Source organism: Dermacentor silvarum, chromosome 8 (assembly GCF_013339745.2).
Source record: "Dermacentor silvarum isolate Dsil-2018 chromosome 8, BIME_Dsil_1.4, whole genome shotgun sequence".
In the NCBI taxonomy this organism is placed as follows: domain Eukaryota; kingdom Metazoa; phylum Arthropoda; class Arachnida; order Ixodida; family Ixodidae; genus Dermacentor; species Dermacentor silvarum.
The window spans coordinates 73,236,187-73,245,103 of NC_051161.1; the positions used below are offsets into that span (position 1 = coordinate 73,236,187).

General features: G+C 50.5%; 1 pseudogene; it reads left to right on the top strand.

Moving 5' to 3' along the window:
- Window positions 1-1,597: 1,597 nt before the first annotated feature.
- Window positions 1,598-8,224, top strand: LOC125947667 (piggyBac transposable element-derived protein 4-like; annotated as a pseudogene).
- The last annotated feature ends 693 nt before the right edge of the window (window positions 8,225-8,917 follow it).

Below are 8,917 nucleotides of genomic sequence, written 5' to 3' on the forward strand. Positions count from 1 at the left end.
CCTGGTCCTGTCCACAGCCCGCACTTATCCCAGCCCCAACTGCTTTTCGACAAACCGCACCACCACCACAGCCCACTCGTATCGCCAGCTTACCGCTCAGTGAACTAGATATATGCCCAGATATAAGGCAATTTCTTCCAAACACTGTGACCCTGCATATTGCTCAGGCCAGAACCTAAATAGAGCAACGTGCTATAATTGCCGACAATTAGATCACCTGGCTGCCAAATGCACCTAGCCCAGAGCTCCATGTCAACTTCCAGGCAACATAAAACTGCATACCACTGCAATGTCTTGCCTCAAAGGATCCCTTGAGTAGTGTGCCGTGATAGAAGATCATGTCGCAGGTGTCGGAAAAGTCGATGCCTTGTAGGAACCCTTGGGTCCTATGACCGTAGCACACGCAGCGAACACCGCGACGGGAGCACGCAGCGCCAGGCAGGGTGGCGAGAGGGGAAACTTTCCGTTTGTAGACAGCGCACGGGAATCGCAAGTGCAATCAGCGCCACCGGGTGTGTCACACGAGATCCCTCTGACATCGCACGTAATCCCTCCCGCACCTGGTTAGTCAACCACGTTCTTGCCACGGAAGTGGCTGCGGCCGCCCATATGTCGTAACTCGGAAGCCTTTCTGTACCTAGCGTATTATTTTCATCAAGGGAACCCTCAGTGATGTCAACTATAGCTAGCTGGCCTGCTCGAAGTGTTGGTTGCAAACGTAATAAAATGCTATCCAAATGTACAAGTGGCTGTCATCTATTGTTTCCTCGAACATGTACTGGGCCGCAGTTGATGGGCAGGCGTGCACCAACTGCAGGGCTTGGTGTGTGCTGAGGCGTAGCGCCATGGGCATCCTGACAGCGTTCCTCCGACAGCAGCTCTAAGATGACAATATTGACAGAAGACCTTGCTGCTGGACCGTGTACCTTGCCTGTTCCACGGCTGGACGGTCTCCGAGAATGATCACGCGGCTCAGGGGGCCCAACTGCGAGGCACCCCCCTGCATGGCATTTTGCGACTTGTGCCGGGTGACAATGCACTATACTTGGGGACACCTTATCTTGGCAGTGCTGTAGAAGTTAGAGCCGAAACACATGCCTGCCCACGTGCCATGAAATGGTACCTAATTTTATAATACTTTTCTCATTTACCTAGCTCAAATAAATGCTGCTAATACTGCTACTTAACTAAAACAGTTATAGGAAGTCGTAGGTAAAATAAAATTACTGTTCACGTTACATGAATTTCTCATTTTTCTTGCATTTGTTAGCACCACATTTTCTGCACGCCTGTTCTCCGCAGTAAACAGGGCGTCCCTGATGCATGTTGGTCCGTGTGCGGCCGCAAACTCGCCGTTTAGTTATTGAAGAAAAATATACTTGAAATGCGACAAAGAGTGGCTGTCAAAATAGACCAAGCAGGTGGCTTGCAACGTGTATGCTGGTGTAAGGCGCCGTCAGCCTGAATTGACACGTTACCGTTGCGAGCAAGCAAAACCGTAACTAGAACTGAAATCGGCTGCAAGCTGCTGAACTAGTAGCGAAGTAACACGAATGTGCAGAAGCCCCGCCTCCGTAGCCTTCGCTGCTCTGCCAAGATGAACTGTCCCAGAGTATACAAGAGCAATTTTGCAGGAACTTTACACACGGCGCGTGCAAAGGCAGCAGCTCATGAGAGGAACCGTGGGGTGGACAACCCGAAGAAACGACAGCCCTCACCGCTGCCAGACATGAACCTCGCGGCTTTGATGGCTGGGTCATCGAAGAAGACTGACCCATCACCGGACGGGACAGCCCAGGTAAACCTGCTAATAAACTGGGCGAGCTTCTATAAAAAGTTTGCATAAGACTGCCCTTGGCTTATTTTTATTCCACTTCTACCTATTCTTTTTTTTTTTATAGCGCATGAAAGTGTGTTAGTTCGCATGTGTGAGAACACTGCAGTAGTAGTAGCTTCTGGGCTGTGCTGAGGTTTGCATTAGCTATTTCATGAAAAGCTCATTTGTCTTTTTGTGCATAAGCGATTACAAGTTTCTTCGACAGACAAGAGGGGGGTAATTAAAGAGAGGAGGTTGTGCAGTATCAGGTGCGCCCGGCGCCTTTGAGCAGCCATTTTGTCTATTCTGCCCGTCCCTACGCGTCTCCCTTTCCCCCCCCCCCCTCCCGCCCCGACAGCTGTCCACCCCCAACAGCTGTCGGGGGTGGATTTTTCCACAGACCAATTTGGAGCAGTGGCGCTTGGCAAATGCCGGCCACAGCGCGATTGGCAGAGCAAGCACAAGGGAGACTTCTCCGGGACATCACTGGAGTGAAGCAAGGCGTGAACACCGTAGAGTTGACCAAAGCTTTAGCACAGAAGTTCACAAAGAACAAACTAGGTGGAGTCAAAAGATTTCACTGGAGGCAAGCATGAAATCTTCCTGAAGACGCGGGCAGCTGTAAGGCAGTCCCTATCCGATCCCGTTGTCATAATTTGGTAAATGGCTGTCCAGTTTGAACACCGAAGAACGAAAGTAAAGGTTGTCTGAGGGCTCGGGTACTCTGCCAAGCACCAGGACATCGAACTGTCGAAGGCACTAGAAAAGTATGGCGAGATCGCCAGCGTGACACAAGAGGGACCCGGGTTTCCCTCGGCGACCACCAGCATCCGCCGTGCGAAAAGTGAAATGAAGACCACGGTGCCAAGCTCTTTAGAGGTCGTCGACACTACAGTTCAATACGAGTTTTAAGGTGTGCGAGTGTGCAGGAGCTGTGGCAACGAAGGCCATCTTGGCACTGCCTGCGACACTCTGCAATGTGAGAGACGTGGGGCCATGCCCGAAATGCAGAGATGACCACGCGATCAGCAAGTGCCAAAAACACTTTTCCTGCGCTGGCAAGTCAGGGGCTCGAAGGTGATAAAGAAAACACTGTTCTGACCGATTACTGGGTGTAGCCACGTCCAGTGTTTCCCCCTGTTATGTCGTCGATTGTGGCCCGGGCAGCGGCGGAGGCGCCGCCGTAGAACAAGGGGGATCGCGCCGCAGGCCGTCGGCCGACCGCATGGAAGCAAGGACAAGTGCACAGTCGAAGAACCCCTCGTGCAATCCCCGTTTAATTATGGTGTCTCCAGTATAAATAGGCACGCCACCAGGTGACGCTAGCAGTTGTTGGAACTGCCGCTCTGGGGCATCCTAGTCGGTGGATGCATAGACGACATCACATCATCCCCCCCTTGAAAGGAAAGAACATGCATACATATAAATGGTAGCTGCATGCAACACGACTCATGGCAACAATTTACACTCTGCAAGAAAGCACACACTGCACAGAAAGTACACACTGCAAAGTACACACTGCAAAGTAAACACTGCAAAGTAAACACTGCAAAGTAAACACTGCAAAGTAAACACTGCAAAGTAAACACTGCAAAGTAAACACTGCAAATAAACTGCACACCACAAGAAAATTAATGCACAGTAAAGTTATGTAACGTGGTGTCCAAACAGATCCCAATCCTTCCAGCGTCGTATTGTCCGTCCATCCAAGTCCTCTGCACAAGCTGCAGATTGTTTACGCACTCGCAAGTCGGTGCACCCAGGCCTGCTGGTGCGGGGACTTCTAGCCAACGCTGGAAGTGATGAACAAGAAGTAGCGTCCCGTGGTTCACGTAAGTTGGGCATTGTGGACTGATGTCCACAGGCTGGAGCATAGGGTATGGGTGCATGGGCCCGTCGACCCAGAAGGCTGCGTCGTACATGACCGCATGGCGTCTGTAAAAGTCCAGCACAGGTGAAGTCCACAGGAGCCGCATTTGGCTCGGTTGATCTGTCGCCCGACAAATCCGGCAGCGAAGTGAGCTGCGCCGCCTCTTCTCCCCCTTCGAGAGAGCATGGTAGGGGGATGTGCCTTGAAGCAGGTAATGGAGGTGTATGTATTGAAGTACTGTTCGAAGAAGCAGGCATCGAAGCAGTATTCATCACGAACGTAGGTATCGGAGAGGTAGGCATAGAAGTAGGCAGCATTGGAGTAGGCCTCGTAGGGGTAAGGCTGTAAAGGGACGGCGTCGGAAGAGACGGTGTTGGAGGAATAATCGTAGTCGAACGGACACCCAGAGGCGTCTCCTTGGGACGCTCGGCACTCGTAAGGGCTCGTGTAGTACATGAGACGCTAAGAACTGTAGGCGTCTCTCGAGCGTTGGTGTCTTGCGTTCTGAAGTGTCGCTCCAGCATCTTTAGCGTCTCCACGTACTCGTCCGTGGACTCATCGTTCGATGAATGTTTAGAATTCCCGGCCTGGGTCTGGGCCTCTTGGAGCTCGAAATATGTAAGCAGGCCCTCAACCCCTAGGGCGGTAAGAAGAATCCTCTTCTTGAAATCAGGAGTAGTGTCTCCCCGTAGATTTGGAAAACGCGACGCCAAAGCGCCCAAGGTATGGGGGGTGGACCTGGCATCTGCAAAAAAAGGCGGCGGCGGAATTCCACAAAGCATGGTCGGCGCTCGAGTCGGGTACACTGGAACGCAGGTAAAACTGCAGCGTCCTAGGCCTCAGTAGTACGAGCGGTCTGTCTTGGCAGCGTCTAAGTTCACGACAGCATCAATGAAATGCACTGTAGTGCTCAGTGTCCATGGTCCGAAGCAATAGTAGGAAGGACACACCCGGGTACAGCAGTAGCGTTGCATCAGAAGCATACCTGGGGTCCGTGGACGTAGTGGACGCGTCGCAGCAGCAGCGTTCGAAGTAGGGTTAGCGCCCGGCTAGCGTCTGGGCCGTTCTGAGACCGAAGAAGTGGTCGCAGGAAGTAGGGGCGCGTTTCTGTAGTATCCGAGGTCCATAATGTAAGTTGTTGCAGCAGTATATAGCAGGGGGTTTTTCATAGCATGGGCAGCAACTTGGATGCGTCGCAGCATCAGTAGTACAAGTAGAACAGGGATGCATCTCAGTAGCAGCAAAGTCCCTGGCGTCCATTGCAAAGCACAATCCGAATCAGTAATAGTGGCAAGGTTCGGATGCATTGCCCGCAGCATTAGAAGTCCTTTTCACCTCGTCGCCAATTGTTATGTCGTCGACGCCGTAGAACAAGGGGGATCGCGCCGCAGGCCAGCGGCCAACGACATGGAAGGAATGACAAGTGAACAGTTGAAGAACCCCTCGTGCAATCCCCGTTTAATTATGGTGTCTCCGGTATAAATAGGCACGCCACCAGGTGACGCTAGCAGCGCTTGGTCACTGCCGCTCTGGGGCGTCCTAGTCGGTGGGTGCATATACGACATCACACCCCCACTTTGGGTAACACAGGCAAAGGATAAAGGCACCCAAGAAAAGGAGAAGCCAGCAGAATGTCTGAGCCAGCCAACAGAGGCAATCTCTAACAACGGCCAGCAGGCTTCCCAAGAGGGTGACCAAGAACAGGTTGAAGCCCTCACACTAAGTGTCAGTACAAAAGACGCTGGGGAGACCACAAAGGCCACAGTCAAGCGAAAGCGAAAATTGAAAAAGAGAACCCCTACCTCCCCCCCCCCCCCCCCAAGAAAGGAACACAGGGGTCCGGTGACGAAAGCCCAAGCTCTAAAGGTTCGAGTGAAAAGCCAAAACACAAGCGGCCAATACTCGCGAGTAGCTCGGACGAAAGCAATTCAGAAAGCGAGTGCAAACATACCTGATGAATTGTGGTCCTGCTGGGTTGCTGCACAAGCCAATGGCCCGTGAGGCAGGGCCATTGGCTGCCATTCCGTGGCTTCCTAGGATCAAGGGAGAGCTATGCCAGTTTGCATTCCCAGACGAACTGAACAAGGAGCATGTCAAGGTTCTTCTCGAACTGCAGCCACCCCCGTTGTAGACTCAATAGGGCCCACAACCCTATTCGCTGGCACATTCCTGAGCTTCGCAAAGGGAGACATAAGCCAGCGCAAGCTTGACTCTGTGCTGAACCAACTTGAAACGGAGATTGGAAAGAGGCTGGACCTCTCAGTGGGTCTCATTCATGATCTGTGGCACAAGGTTGGCGTCCACACCCCCCACCAGTCCATCCCCACCATGTTTGCTACCTGGGAAGCTGACATGGAGGATCTCTCCATGCGTATGCGGGTGACTCTGCAACAGGCTGCGTGGACCGAGCTCACTCAGTACATGACAATACTGAACATGTTCAGTGAGCACCCGGGATTCTCGCATTGCTGCTCTTCTGCCTGTCGACTGGGCCAACTTCACCCAAGCTGTGACTACTGTTGGGGCTGACAAGTACTATGGCTTCATAGCAGAACCTCGGGGTTGCTGCTGCAACCGAATTCTTGAATCTGGGGTATGTTGCCAGAGAGTGCAAAATCAATTAATGTGGAGACTCCCTTGAGCAAATTTGCCATTTGACAAAATGTGATTGGTCTGAGATAATAGACAACACATACTCATTGTCCAGCGAGGGCCTGCCCTCTGCCGTTGCCTCCCCATAAAGGGAAGGCTGCCCTTCACCTTTTATTTTTATTCCAATCATCTAGACTACACCGCATGGAACAACCACCAGAGGTATGAAAGCACTGGACACTTTAAGGTTAAGCACTGGTTACTTTAAGAAAGCACTGAAAGCACTTTAAGGTTATGGGGGAGCTTTTTGGACTACCTAATCTATTCTTGAGAACTCAAATTTTTACAGGGATCATGGATTTATTATCCTGACCATAGCAACTGTATAGAACTCCAAGATGCCAAAACCCCCTACTCTAGAACAGGGAACATTTTTTTTTAATGGCCGACCAGGCAGCCTGGGAGGACTACGCCAAAGGGATTCCTTAAGCTTTTGGGAATTACTTCATGAGCATTCGAAGGACCCTTTGGTATGCAAACTTGCACTGCCAGCAGGGTGCCCAAAGATCCGGTATTCAACTAGATATTCAACTCGGTATTCAACTAGATATTCAACTCAAAACAAGGAATGGCGGACGCCGGTGCAGCGAAGAGCGGTGAGCCATTTTCTTCATTGTTTTATCTGTTTGTTTCGCGCTGTAGCACTCAAATAAACATGAGATATGTTTATGTGTTATATAAAGTACCAAGCTGAGGTAACTTCATCCTTTTTGAGGTGATGACGGAACGCTGACGCGCGCACGTGTACACGATTGTGTACAAAGTGCCATGGTGGCTGCAGAAATGAAACACGCTGACAGTTGCTTTGATCTTCTTTGCAGGTTTTTTGGTCATTCCTTGTTCATTGTTTTAAAGTGCAAAAAGGCATGAGAAAACGCAAGAGTCAGCTGAAAAGCTTCTGGAGCTGATAGCTGATGGAAATGTTTCCGACATCGGGGAAAGTGACGAAGAAGATGCCACTTGTGTACTGACCGAATCCTGCGTTGCAGCTGAGCTTACCAACCTCGTGGAGGATGAAGATGCTGTTGTAGTTGTAGAAGAAGCACAAACTTCAGGAGAGATGGAGGATAGTGCCGTTTCAAAGACCGTGCGCTGGCAGAAAAAGAATTTCACACCACCACTGAACATTGCGTTCTCTGGAGAAGAGACCATCACCCAAGAGGAAGGGGACGCTCTAACACCTTTTAACTATTTCTCAAGCTATGTTCCGCAGTCAGTGTTTAAGCATTTGACAGACTTTACTAACTTGTACAGTGTACAGCAATGCCAGGTCTCAGTGAACACAAATCCAGACGAAATCCGGAAGCTTTTAGGCATGCATGTTTTAATGGGGGTTATCCCTCATCCAAGGGTACGAATGTACTGGCAGAACACAGCGAGGGTTGCCCTCATATCGGAGACAATGACAGCAAAGAGATTGTTCAAGCTACACAAAAACCTCCACGCTGCTGTAGAGGAAGAGGGGAGCTGCGAGGACAGACTTTGGAAAGTCAGACCATTTCTAGAGAGTATCCGCGCTCGGTGCCTAGAACTACAGGTCGAACAACAAACTACAGTGGACGAGCAAATGATACCTTTTAAAGGGAAGCTCTCAATTAAACAGTATGTGCAAGGGAGCCATCACCCTGGGGAGTAAAGGTATTCACCCTGTGCGGAAGGAGTGGCTTGCTGTACGACTTCGTAATGTATCAAGGCCACAACACAATTCCGGAGGAACTAAAGCAAGTATATGGACTTTGCTCTGGTGTCGTACTGCACCTCGCGATGCGAATTCCTGTGGGGTGCAATCATCAGTTGTATTTTGACAACTACTTCACCTCGATTCCTCTTCTGCGTCAACTCTGGAAAGACAGCATACTTGCAGCAGGAACTGTTCGTACGAATAGACTCTCGAAGTGCCCACTGCTGTCAGCCAAGCTTATGAAAAAGAAGCCAAGGGGGTACTCAGAGGAGTGTGTCACAGATGATGACATTGTTGCTGTAATTTGGAACGACAATACGAGGGTGGTCTGAAAAGTTCTCGGCCTCAATAAGAATCGCGCGAGCTAGAACTTGCAGCACTCATGTGCACGTTCATACAAGTCTCTGCAAGTCTCAGATGAAACGCCATCTAGTGCCGATTAGCAGTTTGGCTTTGACAGTCGATCACAGTGGGTGTAGTGTGAAGCACCGTAAGGCATGGAGAAGCTTGAGTACCGTGCAGTGATAAAGTTCTTTGTAAAAGAAGGTTTATCTCCGAATGAAATTCACCAAATGTTCGTTAAAGTTTACAAGCAAGATTCACCTTCATACTCCACAGTCAAGAAATGGGCTGCTGAGTTTAAGCGGGGGAGAGAGAGGATTGAAGATGACCCGCAAGGGCACCCCAAAAAGTGCAACAACTCCTGAATTGATTGACCGTGTGCACGATATGGTTTTGGAAGACAGGAGAGTTAAGTTGTGCGAAATTGCCGAGGCTGTTGGCATCTCAGTGGAACGTGTAGGTCACATTTTGCATAACGAACTACACATGAACATGCTCTGTGCAAGATGGGTGCCGCGCATCCTTACTCCCGAGTAAAAACGCAACGGCATGACGA